At 38.2% G+C, this 17,507-nt stretch overlaps 1 protein-coding gene across 1 annotated transcript in view; it reads right to left on the bottom strand.

Annotated features, from left to right (window-relative positions):
* Positions 1-13,394, bottom strand: part of LOC124545236 (phenoloxidase 2-like) — a 261,009-nt gene extending 247,615 nt beyond the window's left edge. The window contains exon 1 of the mRNA XM_047124106.1: positions 13,266-13,394. The gene's annotated coding sequence lies outside the window, so the exon portion shown is untranslated. The remainder of the gene's footprint in view (positions 1-13,265) is intronic.
* Positions 13,395-17,507: the final 4,113 nt, after the last annotated feature.

The following is a 17,507-nucleotide window of genomic DNA, read 5'->3' as shown; positions in this document are numbered from 1 at the left end:
TTATTCAAGTCTAGAAATTGGGAATGATTCAAAATATCTCTAAAAAGTCATAGAATTTTATAGTAAAACAAACTATGAAGCGGATACACTGGACCAGATGACTAGAAAATAGTCTGTGAAAGCACCCAATTCAAGTGTTTTGCACTATATTGGATTACTCCAGAAAAAATGCATGGAATCTTTATCAGCAGTTACAAGGAAACTTATTAGATGTCAGCAGTTTCTGTGAATCTTGGTGAAGAACTAGACATGCACATATGAAAAATAGATCCAAAAAGTATTTCTTCTAACCAGCAATGCATCAATTAATAAAGATGACCAGCAGGTAAGAAACAGAGATGGCAGTGTAGAGTGTCAAAATACATAAAATGATCAACACACATGAAGCATGTGACAAACCGGTATGTGGAAAATGCACAGAAGTGATCTCAAAGTAATGTATTGTTTGTGTTCAGGATTCGTGATTATAAGGAAACCCAGTTTTACTTTCTGTTGTATTATTACTCCAAAATGATTCCATACACAAATAAAGATGTCAATATTACCTAAAAATTTAATTTGAAAGTTCTCTTTATAAATGAAGCTTTTTTTAACATAAGAATGTGAAACAGTACCTCTACAGGTGCAGGGAGTTTGATTGCCGCCACTATTTTAGGGATATAGTCTCGAATTTTTAGTGTTAAAATCAATTCATAATCAATGTCTACATTCAGAAGGCATCTGTTAAAGTGGATCCTAGACGTGGACCTGGATTTATTTTATGCTGGTTTCAACTAATTCGTTTACTGGTGTGACAAATCCTTAAGACATTCATGCCAGCTATATGCAAAAGTAATACATTACTAATGCCTTAGTAACCCTACTTATCTCTTTGATTTCCTGAGTAAACCTTTTCTTGCAGAAGAACGTTTTGAACTGGTTATTCTGTTCTATCTGCTGCACTACCTAAAAAGTACAAGCCAACAATTATGGTGTATATTCTCGTGGCCTCAGTCTTGGGATCAATCTTCGGCTGAAGTCTGTTTAATGACATTCCTCACATTTTGCCTTTCACCTATACTGGTAAAGCATCAGGAAAATCACTAAACAAACATCAGTCAAATATTCAAATACAGGAGCCCGCAGGCAATATGTAAACAAGTGGCCACGAAGGCCTCAACAGTTTCACACAACAATCATGGGTTTGGAAAATTTGAATATTCTCATCACAGAATATTCAATAAATACAAAGTTACAGCATGATGTAAGAGATGACATATATTCTTCATACTGAGAGGAAGAATAACCAGAATGACACATGACACATTCCTGAAGCATCAAGATGTCACAGTTGTAATAAATATGGCCATTTACTGAAGAAGTGTGGGAACATAACCAAGACTGTAGGCCGTCAACAAGGTCTACAACAAATATGACATTCTTTACAGTGTCAGGTCATTCTATTATTACAGACTGTTATAAAGATTCTAGTGCAGCTCTATGTGTCATGCTAGATGCGTGGATTAAATTCATCCAAGGCGAACCTCTGTTGATAATGTATTGTAGCAAGCAAAGGGAAAACTTTTGCAGAAGAAATCAGCTGCACACACACTTGTGTTATTGGGGATGGTACAAAGAAGAGATTAAAATAGTGAAAGCACTTTATGTACAAAAATTAAGTAAATATTTGGTTTCGGTACAAAAGCAATAGAAAAGATTCCTTTGACCGTTTTTTATCTCTGAGCCTATGAATAATGCAGCATAGAATCTTGATGGAGCAGAATCTCTTATTAATAAAATGTAAAAATTGAGTGAGTTGCATAAATGATCTGGTGAAGGAAAGTCAGCATCTAATACTAATCTGCAGGATGAGAGATTATGAAATTTACATACTAGTGCAATGGAAGCTTTAAGTACGGCTTTGAACATGGTGCCACATATAAAGGAGCTGTCAACAATATGAATAAATTTATGTGAAAGTTTCAGAAATTGATCTCGCTATTAAACTAATTCAAGATACAGATGTCTGCAATCTTAACCAAAAAATGTTAATGGTACAAAACAAGGTAACTGCTTGGATCTTAAGTTGGATAAGACAAAGATCAAATGCAAATCTTGAAGTTTATCATGGAAATCATTGTCCATTGTCACAATAAATGTGGATGATAGGTGATTTCCAGCAATAATTCTCAACAGAAGAAGACTACCCAAAACATGTTTCAAACTGTTTATGCATTTGCATTATAAGTATTGCAAAACACAAGCTTCTTTGCAGGGCTCAAACTCATTACATGAATCAGATCCTGAATAAGCACAATATGTAAAACTGCATTCTAGTCCCATTTAGTCCCATTTATTCTGGATAAAACCACAGTTAGTGTAGGTCACAGATGCTTTCCAGCAATAATTCTCAACAGAAGAAGCCTGTGCAAAAGATATTTCAAATTTATATTGGAACAAATAAGCCCTTGGTCACAAACATTAAGTCAAAATTGACCTGGTTTCGACGCTACTATGAGCATCGTCTTCGGAATTAGACTAACTGTACTAAAACATTAGGTATATAGTACATTAATAAAATTAAAGTTTGTACTGACTGGAAAAGATGCAGTACTTACAAGTCACATATTAAAAAAGATCTAAGCCGGAAGGCGACGTCATGAACACTTGTGAGATGGCGAGCCGCTAAGGGCTGCTCGTACTGTCAACAAGGGTTGCAACCAGGTCAATTTTGACTTAATATTTGTGACCGAGGGCTTATTTGTTACAATATAACTTCTGACATGATCACTGAACCTTAGCAGCTATGTTCAAAGTTTTATATTTCAAATTGTTTATGTATTTGCATTATAAGGGTTGCAAAACACTGGCTTCCTTGGAGGGCTCAAACTCATTATAAGAATCAGTTCCTGAATAAGCACAATATGCAAAATTGCAGTCAAGTCTCAATGATTCTGGATAAAAATCAAATCCTGGCCAATGAAATGATTTCTAAAGCGAGGAAGAAAGATAAGGAATGAAGACTATTCCTTGTACAGGAACCAATATGTAGTCTCACGTAAGCCGAGTTAGGAACCAGACTGGATCTTATACATGCCACTGGTTGGTGTGTGGATTCTGTAACATACCTGGTATGACTCATTAGATGACAGTGAAGAGAATTCTGCACTATCTCAATGCAACAAAAAACAGCACAATGAAGTTTGCCCTATGTGTAATAAGAATTATTTGTTGTGTGTACTCGAGAACATCCTGCAAAGATTTGTTTAGGGAACTAGGGATACTAACTACTGCTTCTCAATATTTTTTTCTGAATGAAATGTCATTAAAACATTTTTCTTTTTCAAACCAACAGCTCAGTTTATGAAATCAATGCTAAAAATAATAATCTTCACAAAGATTTAAAGTCACTTACTTTGGTCTAGAAATGTGTTCATTATTCAGGGACACACACTTTCAATAACTTGTCAGCAGCCATAAGAAGTTTAACTAACAATAAAGTTCAGTTTAACAGGGGCCTAAAGGATTTATTGGTGGCTAACTGCTGCTTCATTGATGAATTTCTCAATATCAAATAATGCAAGTATTAGTACAATCTGACTTCTGGACAAATTCAGTGCAGTAAAGCATCCATTGTAAATAAGTTGTAAAATGGTACTTCTATTTAATGATGCACGCCCAAAATAACCTAAGAATTATCACATACCCTACAGTGTATCAAACGTTGTGACAAGTTATTTATCATCTTTTAAATGAAAATAAAAAGAATAAATGAAAATAAAATAAATGAAAGAATTTGTTTGACTTACTCCACATCCAATAGGAGTTACTTGCAATCTATGGAAGATACAATAGCATATTTGTTTTTCTTTGTAAATACTTGTTGTGCATTCTTGTTTTCAGTTGGTCGATTTTGGGGAGGGGACCAAACAGTGAGGTCATCAGTCCGATCCAATAAGGGAAGGATGGGGAAGGAAGTTGGTGGTGCCCTTATAAAGGAACCATTCCAGCATTTGTCTGAAGTGATTTAGGGAAATCGCGGACAACCTAAATCAGGATGACCAGATGTGGGTTTGAACCATTGTTCTCTTGAATGCAAGTTCAGTGTGCTAACCATTGTGCCACATCGCTCAATCATTCTTTTTTTTTCTTTCATGTTCAATATCCTGGAGAATCTCATCACTATATATGTATTGGAACAAAAAATACATCTAATCTAATCATGCCGATTGTTACTCACAAAATAGTTAGAACCTTCAAAGGCCAACAATTCTTTAAGTAATAACCATTGCATCTGCATATGTCACACAAATTACAACAGTTTCAGCATGCAATATAACCAGTAGGATGAAACAATGTAAGGGATCAGAAGAGTTGATTTAATGTGTCACAGCATTTTACCTGCACATGATGACTGAAGAGACAGAGTAGGGAGAAGCTTATTAGTAGTCTGGTTTCCATGTTGTCACTTACTGCTGCCGCATTAGCCCACTGGTTATATATATTGCCTTCCAAGAGCAAACATGGGAGAAGGGCCAAAGTTTCTCTTGATCAAGGCCATACACTTGGGTTTTCCTTGTACTGTCTCAAACACAGTGATGTAACGTTTTACTTTCCACAAGATAAAGAACGTGCCTATAGGACTGAATATTTATTTAGGCTATTTATTATTTATTTATTTATATCCCATAAATCCAATACTGCGAGGCATTCGCATGGATGTAGGACATGTCAGAATTATTACAAATAATACAAAAGGAATACATAAAAGTACCTCTTGCAGAGGATATCTGGTATAAGACAAAATACACATTAATAGGTACAGAAAAAATTACATTAAGAAAAATGGTAGATCTTAATTGCTAAATGAAAGACACAGTAATGTTAACAGTAATTGTGAGTATCGTAATGCACAATAGCATATCAAATTAGTAAATGAAAAAATCAATTACAGTTAACTCTACTGAAATATTCTTCTACCGAATAGAAGGAATTATCTAATAAATACTGTTTGAGCTGTTGTTTAAATTTGGGAATCTCGTGGATAAGTGATTTCAGTGATGGTGGGAGAGCATTGAACACCTTGCAGCTCATGTAATGGACTCCTTTTTGTACAATAGTAAGGTTTTTTGATTCATAATTGAGGTCCATCTTCCTCCTGGTATTGTGGGTATGGTATGAATCATTGGTTTTGTACGATTGATTATAACAACACTTAACAAACTGAAATACAGTTATTGGTATCAGATAAGTATATTGCAATTTTATTCTAGGATTGTATATGTATGTTACTTCATAAAAAGAAATATCTTGAGTCCACTAGGCAAAAATAATCTATAACTGACTTGAAAAAATGGAAGGTTTTATATGAGAATGTTACTGAATCTTGAAGCAAATGATTTACTTTTGGGTTTGTCTTCCTTCATACAGTATTGCTATATTGTAGTGTAATTTTTCAACAGTTCCACAAGCATCTATGCTTTAACTACATTTTGGTTTATCGAATTACAATGGCACTGGCTTATTCATCATTCTTTTTTACAATCTTCTGAATGTAAAATAGGGCTATGAAAAAATGTACCTATGAACAGTAAATAACACTTTCTGGACAAACATTTTAGCAAGTGCAACAATTTTGACAAGAGATATGTAGTGATGGAAAGGTAAAATATAATAGACTTGTTTTCTTGTATTCTGTCACTCTAAAGATCCATTTACTTTGGCAGCTTATTAGTACTGTAAGTAAAGTATTCTTACTGAGTGAAGGTAGTGATCATTTTTTCATGGGATGTTAAGTAATCTTTAACTGAATGAGTACAGCCTTTTCTCTTAACAGACCTGCCAAGACTGAAACATGTTCTCAATTCTTCTACACATAGTAAATCTACTTACATGCTCTAATAGATGCCGCAGAGTGCATGGTGGAGCATACTTTGAACCACTGTTCAAGCCATTCTCTTTCCAGTTCTACTCACAGATGGAGTGAGGGAAAAATAACTGTCTGTATGCCTCTGTATGGGCCCTAATTTCTCCTACCTTGTCTTTGAAGTCCTTATGTGAAACATACATTGGCAGCAGTAGACTCATCATTCTGCAGTCAGCTACAAGTGCCTGTTGTCTAAATTTTTGTAGTAATGTTACATGAAAAATCTTCTCTCCAGCAATTCCCATTTGAGTTCACACATCATTTACACATAGTAACATGTTTTTTAACATTTTTGTTACAGAAAATTATGTTTTATACAAGTCTTGTGCACAGTACAATCAGTACTGTTACCTTATAAACTACAGATACAGCTGTTATAAATTTGCTCTCCTTAACACTTGTTTATAATGGTCTTTATTGCAGAATTCTGCAAATGAATAAGTACAGTAAGTTCATCCCATAGTTGGAAAAAGTCCATTTGTTAATGTCTGTCAGGTTTTCAAATGCAGCTACAAGAAATGGCTCTGTATACATTCCATCTGGAAAGGTCAGAAAGCCATAAAGTACAGATGGTCTATGGATCCAGATATTTCCTCAAACACGTTGACAAATATGTGCAGATTCAAATTCAGATCCACATCAATGTTTTGCAAAATGGTTCTTAGCCAAGCATGTACAGCCTGAGACCAAGACATCCACCCTTAAAAAAAAATCACCCATTTTAAACATTCTAATCTGATTTCCACATGAAGGCTTCTTTGCAGGAGGATGAAGTAGCCATTTAAGCCAAATGTAATGTATCATTTAAAACTGACATACAGCTGCAAAACGTTGTACAGAATAAATATAGAAAGGTTGTGCAAGAACGATTTCAGAGATTACACAGTTACCTCAGTTACGACTATAGGAGTTTAACTGGGGGGAAAAAAAATCTTGCTATACTAGGCTTAGTCCTTAAAAAGACATCAAGTTAATTTTGTTTGAGGATTTCGCCGTCAACATTTTGCACATTAAACAGGGAAAATAATGTTAATGGATCTGCTTGAGTCATACAATGTGTGCACTTTGGAGCCAGAGAAAATAAACACAGTGGCATAGTTATCAACAATATTTTATTTTCATAGACTGTTTGGTAGCTGTGGGCACACTGTGAGAAAATATAGTAATGGCCTACCAAATCATAATGCACAAATAGAAACACTAAAAGAAATTAAGGCAGAATCACTTTCATCAACCAATTTGAAGATGCAGGAAAATTTACGATAGAATTTCAAAAATTATAAATAAATGTTTTTTATAACATAAAGGAAAATTTTGGATCTCTAAATCACTGGTAAATACTTGTATTTTCCTCACTATCTCTTCACTCATTCTGTTCTAATCATAGATTTTATATTTTGTTTGTCTAATCTTTTAACTCAAAACAATATGATAAATGAGTTTCTCAAAGTGTACTGCACGTATATCAAATTATTATTTACTTGTTCAGAGAGCATGAATAAGAGCAATGCATTACTTCATTGCACCAATTTTTTTAATACACTATAAGATATTATTTTTCTATTTATTATATTAATCTGTAGAATTGTGCTGTGCATATGCTGTAGAGTATTATGACAATTCCTATATCTTGTAGGCAACACAAAGCATGATAGTAAACTACACTATCCTAAGGTAGCAAATAAAAAGATTTAGACCCACGAGTCCACTTGCATCGTAGACATTGAAAGCCTATCTAAGGGCACACTTGGCAAGAAACACAAAATACAAGGAAAATCAATGACATTTATAATATATTTCTACCATTTCTCATCAGTTTTTTGGCAGTTCTGGTCCATTAAAAACTGCATTCAAGTGGGAGTTTTATCATACATGAAAGACAGTCACAGAATTTTACTATAGACAATACTGCAAATGAGCAACAACTAGCTCTAAATATGATACTTCTGCATTCAACTGCGGCTACAACTGCGTCCTGATCACATAAATTAGTTTCATTGTGGACATACTCAATGACATTCGGTCTATTTGTTGCCATTAGATCCAATATACGTATGAATGCATGGTCTCACAGTAAAATCTCCTTGAGTTTCCAGTCATGTCATGCGGTGAAAATCCCACAAGCTTTCAACCGAGTTCTCCTCAGCCATTGTCAAGTGGTATACGACTGCCACGGCCTCGCCATTATATAGCCGTGCAGCTGGCTCTGACATCATTGGTGTGCTCTTCATTGCCAACTGTGGTAATTTTCTCATGCTATGTCCATTGCGCCCACTTAAACCTTGCAATAGCCAGGTCCAATGCTGTGCTGAGCTGCAAACTGCCAGCCTTGTTGATGGGGTTTTCAGATAGCTTTAATTCCACTGCTTCTTTTATGAAGCTATCCCAAAATCCTTTAATTCTCATAATGACACATCTTTTTTTGTCAAACAGAATTTGGTGACAATTTTCTAAAGCTCATTTTTCAGGATAGTGTAGGCATAAGCACCTTTCGTGTTCTGTCTGGTATGCTCCGCAGTGAGTACTGTTTGGTTGACATGGTAGCAGCCCCAATGACTTGGTATTTTGCACACTCAGATGTTCCAAATCCTACATAGCCCTTCATCAGGCCTCATTAGCTGTCGTATTTTTGCAGGGGCCTGAACAATGATGAGCTGTTATGTCTCTTCAGCAACTGGCTATCTTTCCCTAAACTGTGCCACAGAAGGGCAAAAATGGAAGTTTCTTATTCTCTTCTTCATTGGTGTTTTTTCTGCATGTCCCAGTAGATATAGCCTGTGACACCTGGCAGTGATATTAACCATTTCCCTGGAAGACTTTTCAGATGTGGCTTAGTTCTAGTCGCTGATTTTCGGCATCTGAGACAACTTATCCAAAAACATCATCAACAATGATGACAGTTTGCACCTCAGGACAGCCTGGGACCCTGCCACTATTAGGTTGAAGTGGGCATGACGGACGCGGGATGAAAATTTTGCCACAGTTGGTGAGGAAGAGCGTACCAGTGACATCACAGCCAGCAGTGCAGGTATGTAATGGTGAGGCCACAGCAATGTGGCAGTCCTGTACCACTTGACAATGGCCAAGGAGAGCTCGGTCAAAAGCTTGTGGGGTTTCAACTACCTGACGGGGCTGGAAGCCTGAATAGGAGGAAATGTTGGTTTTACTGTACTATCAACATCAAGGTCATTGGAGCACAAGCTCGTACTATGTGATGGATGGGGAAGGAAATCGGCCACTTTTTTTCAAAGGGCATGTCTGGAGCAATTTAGGGAAATCACAGAAAACCTAAATCTGGATGGCCAGACATTAAATCTAATATAGCTCCATCATGACGGCTTCTGAACTCTCTGCACTTTTTAATTTCCAGAGAAGACATTTAGTATTGTTTCCCAAGATATCTTGTCATTACCACCACTTATAAAACTATTATTATCCAACTGGACGAATAAAGTCTTTTTGCAATTATGACAGAATGATTGGGTGACATATATATTTGTGATCTGATGTTTTCTCCAAAGTTTTTAGTTACATCTGGGGGTGAGTCTGGTAAGTTTATGCCCACCATTCATGCCAAGTCTTGTCCAAATGATCATAAGGGGCACAAGAGATTTAAATGACTATTTTTGTGGATGCTAGTGTCTCCATGTCGTTCATTACTTTGTGTAGAAAATCAAATCATTGAAGAATTTGGCTGACAGATTTTTCGCACTATTTCGGAGGCTTTTGTTTTGAAAATCTTTATTGCTTGTTGTGTTAGCTTTAATGACATCAGTGAAGCCTCTGCTTTTGTACCAAAATACGTTCCTGAAGAGGGGCAGCAGCCTTTTCAGTAGTTGCAAGGGCAACAGTCTGGATGATTGACTGATCTGGCCTTGTAACAACAACCAAAACAGCCTTGCTGTGCTGGTACTGTGAACGGCTGAAAGCAAGGGGAAACTACGGCCGTAATTTTTCCCGAGGGCATGCAGCTTTACTGTATGATTAAATGATGATGGCGTCCTCTTGGGTAAAATATTCCGGAGGTAAAATAGTCCCCCATTCGGATCTCAGGGCGGGGACTACTCAAGAGGATGTCGTTATCAGGAGAAAGAAAACTGGCATTCTACGGATCAGAGCGTGGAATGTCAGATCCCTTAATCGGGCAGGTAGGTTAGAAAATTTAAAAAGGGAAATGGATAGGTTAAAGTTAGATATTGTGGGAATTAGTGAAGTTCGGTGGCAGGAGGAACAAGACTTCTGGTCAGGTGACTACAGGGTTATAAACACAAAGTCAAATAGGGGTAATGCAGGAGTAGGTTTAATAATGAATAGGAAAATAGGAATTCGGATAAGCTACTACAAACAGCATAGTGAACGCATTATTGTGGCCAAGATAGATACGAAGCCCACACCTACTACAGTAGTACAAGTTTATATGCCAACTACCTCTGCAGATGACGAAGAAATTGAAGAAATGTATGATGAAATAAAAGAAATTATTAAGATAGCGAAGGGAGACGAAAATTTAATAGTCATGGGTGACTGGAATTCGAGTGTAGGAAAAGGGAGAGAAGGAAACGTAGTAGGTGAATATGGATTGGGGCTAAGAAATGAAAGAGGAAGCCGCCTGATAGAATTTTGCACAGAGCACAACTTAATCATAGCTAACACTTGGTTTAAGAATCATGATAGAAGGTTGTATACATGGAAGAACCCTGGAGATACTAAAAGGTATCAGATAGATTATATAATGGTAAGACAGAGATTTAGGAACCAGGTTTTAAATTGTAAGACATCTCCAGGGGCAGATGTGGACTCTGACCACAATCTATTGGTTATGACCTGTAGATTAAAACTGAAGAAACTGCAAAAAGGTGGGAATTTAAGGAGATGGGACCTGGATAAACTGAAAGAACCAGAGGTTGTACAGAGTTTCAGGGAGAACATAAGGGAACAATTGAAAGGAATGGGGAAAGAAATACAGTAGAAGAAGAATGGGTCGCTCTGAGTAGTGAAGGCAGCAGACGATCAAGTAGGTAAAAAGAAGAGGGTTAGTAGAAATCCTTGGGTAACAGAAGAAATATTGAATTTAATTGATGAAAGGAGAAAATATAAAAATGCAGTAAATGAAGCAGGTAAAAAGGAATACAAACGTCTCAAAAATGATATCGACAGGAAGTGCAAAATGGCTAAGCAGGGATGGCTAGAGGACAAATGTAAGGATGTAGAGGCTTATCTCACTAGGGGTAAGATAGATACTGCCTACAGGAAAATTAAAGAGACCTTTGGAGATAAGAGAACCACATGTATGAACATTAAGAGCTCAGATGGAAACCCAGTTCTAAGCAAAGAAGGGAAAGCAGAAAGGTGGATGGAGTATATAGAGGGTCTATACAAGGGCGATGCACTTGAGGACAATATTATGGAAATGGAAGAGGATGTAGATGAAGATGAAATGGGAGATACGATACTGCGTGAAGAGTTTGACAGAGCACTGAAGGACCTGAGTCGAAACAAGGCCCCCGGAGTAGACAACATTCCATTGGAACTACTGATGGCCTTGGGAGAGCCAGTCCTGTCAAAACTCTACCATCTGGTGAGCAAGACGTATGAAACAGGCGAAATACCCTCAGACTTCAAGAAGAATATAATAATTCCAATACCAAAGAAAGCAGGTGTTGACAGATGTGAAAATTACCGAACTATCAGTTTAATAAGTCACAGCTGCAAAATACTAACACGAATTCTTTACAAACGAATGGAAAAACTAGTAGAAGCTGACCTCGGGGAAGATCAGTTTGGATACCGTAGAAATACTGGAACACGTGAGGCAACACTGACCTTACGACTTATCTTAGAAGAAAGATTAAGGAAAGGCAAACCTACATTTCTAGCATTTGTAGACTTAGAGAAAGCTTTTGACAATGTTGACTGGAATACTCTCTTTCAAATTCTAAAGGTGGCAGGGGTAAAATACAGGGAGTGAATGACTATTTACAACTTGTACAGAAACCAGATGGCAGTTATAAGAGTTGAGGGACATGAAAGGAAAGCAGTGGTTGGGAAGGGAGTAAGACAGGGTTGTAGCCTCTCCCCGATGTTATTCAATCTCTATATTGAGCAAGCAGTAAAGGAAACAAAAGAAAAATTTGGAGTAGGTATTAAAATCCATGGAGAAGAAATAAAAACTTTGAGGTTCGCCGATGACATTGTAATTCTGTCAGAGACAGCAAAGGACTTGGAAGAGCAGTTGAACGGAATGGATGGTGTCTTGAAAGGAGGATATAAGATGAACATCAACAAAAGCAAAACGAGGATAATGGAATGTAGTCGAGTTAAGTCGGGTGATGCTGAGGGTATTAGATTAGGAAATGAGACACTTAAAGTAGTAAAGGAGTTTTGCTATTTGGGGAGCAAAATAACTGATGATGGACGAAGTAGAGAGGATATAAAATGTAGACTGGCAATGGCAAGGAAAGCGTTTCTGAAGTATAGATTTAAGTGTCAGGAAGTTATTTCTGAAAGTATTTGTATGGAGTGTAGCCATGTATGGAAGTGAAACATGGACGGTAAATAGTTTGGACAAGAAGAGAATAGAAGCTTTCGAAATGTGGTGCTACAGAAGAATGCTGAAGATTAGGTGGGTAGATCTCATAACTAATGAGGAAGTATTGAATAGGATTGGGGAGAAGAGAAGTTTGTGGCACAACTTGACCAGAAGAAGGGATCGGTTGGTAGGACATGTTCTGAGGCATCAAGGGATCACCAATTTAGTATTGGAGGGCAGCGTGGAGGGTAAAAATCATAGGGGGAGACCAAGAGATGAATACACTAAGCAGATTCAGAAGGATGTAGGTTGCAGTAGGTACTGGGAGATGAAGAAGCTTGCACAGGATAGAGTAGCATGGAGACCTGCATCAAACCAGTATCAGGACTGAAGACCACAACAACAACAACAACAACGTTCTTTCGAGAGGTAAGAAGGTGTAAGGGTTTCTATAATCCATCTCTGCATTGCTTAAGTGATCCGGCTTATATAGTATTCAAGGAAGGCTTGTGTGCAAGGCGACAAACGGGGATCATCCATTTGTTGAGATTATTGAAAATAGGCGAAATAAAATCAAAAAACTCTAAACAGGGGCTATATGTTCTAAACAGGGCTTATTATGTGGACCTTTTAGTCTCTGACGAAAAGTTTCTGAAGCTAGCAACATATCTTCTACTAATGCATGAGTGAAGAAATAGACATGAGCGCTCTTTGTCCCAAAACATGGCATACAAAGGCATGAAATGAAACTGCCGGTCTGGCATGGATGTAAAAGCTAATTTGGCTCCACGTTCAGAAAAGCCTGAAATTCCTTTGCGGTAACTCTTCTACCTGTTTAGCACCAGCGTGGAAGCAGCTGTGTACATATCCTGCACCATATCTTCAGAAGCTCGAGGGAGCTTTGCACAAGCAAATGAGGAACACACTGAAAGATTGACATACAGTACACTTCATCATAAACTGTTAAGGAATATCCTCTTTCATTACCGTGGTCAAAGACCGTCTGTTTTCCGTCATAACATTGACCCTACCGGCAGCAAATCCAATTAAATTTTCTTTAGAAAGTGATACTTTTGGATTCCAGAGACCCAACCACACTCTGGTGTATAGCAATGGCATCGCCAAGTGGAACCAAATCAAAACATGCATAAGAAAACATGTCTTCAATTGAGTCTGCCCTAACACCAATACACAAATGTTTCGTGCAGTTAATGTATGTCGCCTCACCGATTAACACAGAAATTTTGGTTTGCGAAGAATATCGCAAACAACGTCTTTTCTTCCAACATGCTTAACAAAGCTGAGATTTTCTTTAGACCACAATTTCTGAATTGGGACACACAGACTTGATTGTAACAGGCAAATGTTCCATTGCATTAAATGCAATATTGTGCTCAGCAATGAAATCTGAAAGACGAATTTCTTCCTTTTTTTACTTTCGTCTCTAACTTTACGGTAGATTGTGATATTATTAATTTTAAACTAAAGTGTTTGCACAACGATTCTCTTTGTATGTTTCTATTTCGTTTTTTTGCTTTTTGCGTGCATAAGACGTATTTCTTCGATGTTCCCAAGTTTACATCGTAATCACCCGTTTTATAATACGCACAACACCTTTTTTTCTTCGCGTTAACCAGCCCACTCAAGCTTATAATTTTAGTTTTGGGAATACTGGTTGTAATTGTCACTAATTTGTCGCCTCACTGATCTTCAAAAATGTAACATACTAAGCTTCAGCTGATTGTTATTACTTGCACAGGAGCAACACCCTCTTGCTTCAATTTAAAATTGTAGTGCCGTAATTCGGAGCACAACATTATTCATTTTGAACTGAAACTTCCTCACTAGTCACTAATGATATGCTTCACACTCCGGGAATGGTACTCACTGCAGTTTGACTTGGCTATCAAATTAGAAGCGCCACCGAAACACCAACAATTACATCAACAGTCGATTCTTATACTTACCGTACTCAGTCAGAAGAACCACTAAGAGCAAAGCTTGACAATGAAAACATTGACAAATCCTAATGAATACTATGCTGTGCCACAATCCGTAGACCGAGCGGGGTGCCGCAGTGGCTAGCACACTGGACTCGCATTCGAGAGGACGTCGGTTCAATCCCGCGTCCGGCCATCCTGATTTAGGTTTTCCGTGATTTCCCTAAATCGCTCCAGGCAAATGCCGGGATGGTTCCTTTGAAAGGGCACGGCCGATTTCCTTCCCCGTCCTTCCCTAATCCAATGAGACCGATGACCTCGCAGTTTGGCTCCTCCCCGCAAAACAACCCAAACCAACAAGCAATAATCACGTTGCGTAATGCTATTTACTCATGCTATCATGAGAATGCTTAGATTTTGTTACAGCAGGTTATTGCGTTATTGCAAAACTTGAACCTATCAGTACCAAAAGCAGCAATTAGGTTAAGCGACTGTTGCCCAAGTTAAAATGTCACGAGACTTACTCGTTTTCCTTAAATAAATACTACCATATATCATTAGGGAGGTTAAAAAAAAATCTGGAAATATCTCCTAAAATCAGTAGGGTTGGCAATACTGAGCGCAGGTCTGTCATAGAACTCGACTCATTTAAATTAGGGAAGAGCCGGGCAAAGTAGCCATGGCAGGCAAAGTGGCTATTGGGGCCCTGGAGGCTTTAAGGTGCTGGCATGGTGCGGGAAATGCTTTAACTTAGGCTCCCTGTAGTCACCCTTACAAATCTAACGTACTTGCTGTGCTGCTCCTCAGAGTTACAATAATTTCTGTGGATTTTAGTTACCCTGATGTGAGGTAAATGCTCAGTTTGTGTATTTATTGTGGACAGGGAATGTGACTACTTCTCTTTAATTGAATTGTGTTGAAAGTTTCATTTATTGACTGCATAATGTTGCTTTAGATATTGAAAAGCTGCTCATGCTATCAGAGGATATACAGCTTTTGTGTAGTGGCGTCAATGTGGGCAAAGTGGTCACATCAGCCGCGGCTTATGTCCACTTTGTATAGTTGGAAAACGTAAAAGCAGCAGCTGGAAGGACAGAAAGTCCTTGTAAGAGTGGTCTAGAAGCGGCAAATAAAGAAAGAGAAGAAAAAAAGTAAAAATAATAAAAATCGAAAAGCAGCATGAGAGGAGAAAGGGAGAAACAAAAAGAAAGTACAAAGAGCAGGAAACCCAACCATAGGTGAGCTCTTCTTGACGACAACAATGAAGACCAAGAATGCGTGTACAGCGTAAAAAAATTTCAGAATCAATGTCAGAAGAAGACTGGCTTTAGCGTCAGTTGTGTTCACTACGGGCTTACGATTTCTGTACAGGAGTTGAGGAACAGTTTCACTTTTATTCGTGAAAAGTGTAAATAATTTAATTGCAATCATGTTTTACATGAAAATATATTTACTTCTTTTTTGAAACGGTGTTTTATCCGTTAAGTTTAGAACTAAGTGGCCACTTTTCCCACTGCAGGATGTATTCTTGGACAAAAAAAAATAAATTCTTACATTTTTGTTGGATTTCCCAGTTAAAAGCACTCTATTTCCTAGGTGAAAATACACTTTTTCCCAGGTGAAAATACATTATATCCTGGGTGAAAGTACATTTTTTGCACATTAAGCGACTATATAGTTTCCTTCAGAGCTGTAAAACGTATCAATAGTGCTCGATAACATCCTGCTGGATACACAGCCCACCATAGTGTCCTACCCCTATGAAGCTACATATGGCGACAAAAGTGTTGCTGTAAGAAGGCAGCTTATATCGAAGGTGTACCTGGCTCCAGCGTCGCAACTTTACTCTCACTTAGCAGTTCAGCACTGTGGGTTGGTGAGTGCATCTTTCGTTGGCTTTTGTTTTGCGTGTCACGGTCATGACTACTGTGTGAGACATTCACTTGAACCTAAAAGGAACTTGTGTGAAATTGCAGGCCCCTGCTGACCTGTCACATTTCAGGGGCAACTCTAAGGAAAAGTACTTACAGTCAATTAGATTCCAAGGTGTCCTTCATACCAGCTGTACTAGTCGCTGCAGTGCTTGTTCCTTTGGATATGTATGCATGTCGAAGGAACATTGCATCACTCTTTCTTCACATCACAGTCACTAAAAGATCGTATTTGTCAGCTGATACTGGGCCTGCAACTTACAAATTAAAAAATGCTTCCCTAGAGGGGAATAAAATTAATGCGATATACGAGTAAAGGTGTGACACATGCTCAAAGACTTATGGAAGCTTGAGTCTGGCTGTGACCCGTGCTCGGATAGCCAAAGTGGTTAAGGTGACTGCTCAGGTATAGTGGCCAATCTGGTATCAAGTCCCATTTTAGCACAAAGTTTCATCTTCGTCATCTCACTATACAGTTGGAGGTGCTCATATTTGTTACTGTGAATGCATTTCATAACGTACAATGTCTAATATGCGCTGCAGGTAAATATATTCACCAGACAATACGACAGTCACCCATTTACAAGTGCACACTGGTTGCTTTGGAGCATTGTAGACGGTGTAGAACTGGTACCAGACAGTCAAGTGACCCTTCATCACTGACATAAATCATGGCAGCGTAGTGATTTGTATGTGTCAGTCAAATGTAAACAATTCATCGTAGTAAGATTGTTCGTCGTCAGGACTCCAGTCCCACTGGGAAGAGGAGTATTTGCTGTTCTCACAGTGAAAGCAATTTCTCGTGGAGGTGTTCTCACTAAGAGGAATAGACGACGGAGCAGCCACAAGTCATCTATGAAGACGCAAGAAACCATAGCAGACGTGCTTACCAAGTCATCCGAGCGACTGACCAATGTTGCATTGGTCAAACGTCTGGCTAACAAACGGTGCAACGTGGAGGATTAGCCAGGCGGTATTGCTGAATCGCGCTGCGAGTTCAGAAACTCGATTGGTGCAAGGTCGCTGAAAAGGCAAGATACGTTTGACATTAGTCTCATCCCTGTGTGCATTCAGTACATCGGAGATGACTGTATAGAGAACTACGGAACAGCAGCAGTGGAGCTTCACAACACTCCCAAGCTCACTCCAACCAACGACGACACCACTGTGGAACTTTGGGAATTCACTGAGAATGACCACGA

The sequence above is a fragment of the Schistocerca americana genome, chromosome 8 (assembly GCF_021461395.2).
Source record: "Schistocerca americana isolate TAMUIC-IGC-003095 chromosome 8, iqSchAmer2.1, whole genome shotgun sequence".
Lineage (NCBI taxonomy): Eukaryota > Metazoa > Arthropoda > Insecta > Orthoptera > Acrididae > Schistocerca > Schistocerca americana.
This window is presented reverse-complemented; position numbering and strand designations above follow the sequence as displayed.